The 3,898-nt window shown below is 38.0% G+C and overlaps 1 long non-coding RNA gene across 2 annotated transcripts; it reads left to right on the forward strand.

Annotated features, from left to right (window-relative positions):
- Positions 1 to 23: 23 nt before the first annotated feature.
- Positions 24 to 3,619, forward strand: LOC120748147 (uncharacterized). Of its 2 annotated transcripts, XR_009208749.1 has the most exons (5): positions 24 to 480; positions 1,309 to 1,423; positions 1,524 to 1,593; positions 2,952 to 3,018; positions 3,496 to 3,619. It is a non-coding gene; the product is annotated as an uncharacterized LOC120748147 (long non-coding RNA). The 2 variants fall into 2 exon arrangements; XR_005699311.2 differs by having other exon boundaries at positions 24 to 1,423.
- Positions 3,620 to 3,898: the final 279 nt, after the last annotated feature.

Raw genomic sequence — 3,898 nt, forward strand, 5'->3', positions numbered from 1 at the left:
CTGTTGAAACGGGAGGAAGCTAGTCCTCTCTCCTCTTTGGCATTTCTGCTCATTTTTACAACTGCACCTGTCTTTCCAGGCAAATGGGAAAGGGAGGTGGAGTATACTGTGTAGATGCTGGACGAATGCATGTAAACTGGTTAGGTATATTCATGTGAATAAAGGTGCATCTATATTTAAATACTTTGTAATGTAAGTAAATTTTAAATTATTGAGCCCAGCTAATTTGAGGCACCAGTGAACTAACCTCTTCAGTGCTGGCAGTTCATCTTAATAGGATGAAAACTACTCTAAAATGATCATAACTGGAGCAGCCGTTTTTCTTATATAGGTCCGGACTGAGGAAGGATGTAATTCAATGGAGAAAATTAATATGAACGTTTGATTTTAATCACAGTGCATTTTTTAAATTAGCAGATGTGATATGTCAGAGAGTGGAGTACAAATCTTGGTGGGAACCGGGAATGGAGAGCCAAAGAGGTATGCGGGCAAGAATTCCTTAGGTAGTATACGTGCTTACGCAAATAGTGTGATAATGTGAATCTTACCTGTGCCTAAACTGAAGCTAGGATGCCTAATCTTTATCAGGTTGTCTCTGTAGCATTTATGTTGGTGTGAGATTCTGCTTTAATGACAAAGAGGGTGACGTGGGATATAAAGTAGTTAGGTTGAGAAGAAGCAGAGATTAGCTCTTGGGTATAATTCTGATTTTTAAAAGGACTGCTAGAGTTTTCAAAGGTTAGGTATGTTTTAGGTAGTTTGAGTTGGGACAGAAATGAGAATATTGATAGTAAAGCAGTCTTGTTTTAATCATTAGCTCAGATATACTCCTGGTTATTTAGTTATTGAGAGTGCTGTCAGAAAAATGATTTTGATACCAAAGGGTGTGGTTTGTGTAAGATGGTCTGTGTCTTCAAATTATTGGAATGTAGCTTGTGAAGGGTTGATGCATAATGCGATACGATGGTGTGAGGTCGCTAGTGCAGGTGGATGTTGAACTTTGCGTTCTAGGATTACTTTTGTTTGCTATCTTTGTTAAGGTGGTGGAGAGAAACCTCTGAAATGCTGTTGTTTCCTTATGCTCTTAAAGTACTGGTTTCATTTCTCATTGTGTGTGGGCTAAAAAAAGACAGGAAAAATCAGTAGCAACCTACTAAGTGTGGTCTTACTGAGCTAGATAGTGCAGTTGTCCTCTTTAAAGCATTAAGTTTACATTTTGAACACAGTTATGAGCCAACACCCGCTTTGGAACTCTGATTTCATCGTGCCTAAGTACTTAATTTAACCGTAGCTTTTGCTCCCGGTCAGGACACGGACATTTCCTTTGGGAGTAACGTGAAAGCCGGACTGCGATGGCTGCTAGAAATTGTGCATGCTGTGAGAAGTGTTCCCTGCAGCGATGAGTTTATATGCTGTAAACCTTGTGAGGCAGAAATTATATTTTTTTTAACGGCGGGGTATAGCGTTGCGGGAAACGTAAGGCTAGTTGACTTGTGAACACTGATGAAGCGTTTCTATTCCAGCTCTGTCTCTGAAGATCTGGGTTGCAGAGGCGAAGAGTTTAGCAGAAAGCATTATGGATCTGTGGAGCTTGTAAGTATACATAGACTATACTTTAGTTTATCAGCTTATATTGCAAAGCTCTAATCCTTTTCTTTTCCAAGTAAAAAAATTGGATCTAGTTTGGAAAATATGCTTTCTCAGCCGGACTTGAAAGTTATAAGCTAATATAAAGCGGCTTCTGAATAGATATACGTCAGACCGGTGATAGGATGTCTTTTTACCACCTTATTAATTAATGTTTCATTGTAACAGGAAAGGAAGTGTTATATAAATACTGTGTTTACCTCCAGATGGAAGTGGAGCCTTTTTTCCTCTTAGAATCTGAAGATGGCAAGATACTAGGGCAGTATTTAATGAAGTACTGCAATGATATAAGTTATAAACTGTATATATGCTCACACGTGTACATACGTGTGCATGTAATTTTATATGTACATGACCCATAATGGTGGGAGAGGGCTTAACATTGAATGAACTAGTCAGAATTAAAATTTCAGAAACAGTTTCCTAGAATCTATCCGTTATTCTGCATTTTCTTGAAATTCAAAGGTTAAGTTGGCACTTCATTTTTCTCATATAAATTTCTTCTCTGCTGTGAAAATATGTCAGTAGTTAAAACAGTGTCATTCTGATTACAAGGTCATAATGAAATTACATAAATTTACTGTAGGGTAGCTGAAGTGGGGAGGAGTTAAGAAAATTAACTCCAGCTGAGTTACTGTGGGAAGAAATCACAAGTTTTCTAATACCTCTAGCTGTAATTTTAAAGTTCTTGGGTAGTATATTTATGAATGTGTATATAAATGGGGTGTAAATTGGTGGCCTAGTTGCTGGAAGTTGCATTGCGAGAACGCCGGGTATCTTTCTTTCCTTTCCGTACATTCCTCATAAAAGATGTGGTGTTTTAATCCAAAAATGTGAGTAAACTGTTCTCTGGTAAGAGGCTCTTTTATTTCCTAGTACCTAGAGTCTTTTGCTGGAAAATAAAAAGTTATCTATAGCTATAAATTCACGTTAAGTTCAAATGAATGGTCTTGTTTCTTGGTTGTTTTTCTTAAAAATTCTGCTAGCATTTTATGAAAATGTGTCATTTTTGGAGTACAGATGTCTGAAGGTTCCTGTTGCCCTTTCAGATTTCTATACGTTTAATACTTGACTTTTCTTGCTTCATGTTTTCCACAGTAGCATCTCATTCGTGCCTTGTTAGAGTTCTTACTGGGTCATTCGAAATCTTTAGTCAAATTGGTAATAGCTAGACTGATCCCTTCTCTGTGGGGAGTCATGATGCTTGGAACAAAAAGAAATGGTAGTAAGCTTTGGTGGCTGATCGTATGGCTATTTTTGGAAATAGAACCTCTGTGTTAAACTCTCTTATTGCTTATATCTAGTGATGCGGATGGAGCCATTCAAAGAGCTTGATGGAAAAAAAGGGTGGAAAATGGCTCCTCTGGTGAGGTAAGTGCTCAAAAGTACTCATAGAAAGCTGAAAAATTTGTTCAGCTTCAGTTATTTTTCACCTATGGAAGAGGCATTTGCAGTCATTTACTAAGGAAAAGGACTTTGAAAATTCTGGCATTTTTTAAATTTTGTTAACATTTTTTGCTCACTCGATCGTGTTAGGAGAAAAATACCTCTGAATGACACTTCCTGGTTTCTAGTTCATCGCTCTATATATATATGCTGACCTGTTGGTACTATGATGTTCAAGGTGACCTCTGTGCCTCAAAGTTTGCTCCTTGGCTTCTTTTTTTTGACCCTTAGCTGTCTTTTGGCAGCTGTGTTTATCTTTAAATAAGAGAGAAGGAAGTTGAGCGGAGCCTCAGAGAGTCATTCCCTTCATCTTTTTTGCTGCTAAGGTCACGGTGTGTCCCTGCACCTACTCCAGTGACACTTAGGTTTCCACTGACCTTCATGTTTTATCTTCCTTTGCAGAACTTTTTCATCTGTAAATACCATCTTACTATTGGAAGAAAGAAGACCTCATCTCCTAGAAATATTTGTAAGATCTTGGTAAAGTGCATATTGACCTAATAATCAGCAAACTTTACTGATCATCTGCTTGCATCAGCACTGGCTGCAGAGTTGAAAGGAATCTAACTAATCTGCATTGATTCTTTGGGGAGTCATGTTTGGTCCTCTGTCTTTTTAGCTCAATTTCATGCAGTGCAAAAGCTCGTATCATGGAAAGATTTGTCGAGTGGGTGACGAACGGCCACATGGTGAATGGAGAATGAATATGGAATATGGAGAACGGCTTTTTCTTTGCATGTTAATTCATAGTGAGAAAGGACTTGAGGGATGCTTGGGAATTTACCTTAATTTATGAGAAACAGCA

Source organism: Hirundo rustica, unplaced genomic scaffold (assembly GCF_015227805.2).
Source record: "Hirundo rustica isolate bHirRus1 unplaced genomic scaffold, bHirRus1.pri.v3 scaffold_616_arrow_ctg1, whole genome shotgun sequence".
Taxonomy (NCBI): Eukaryota; Metazoa; Chordata; class Aves; order Passeriformes; family Hirundinidae; genus Hirundo; species Hirundo rustica.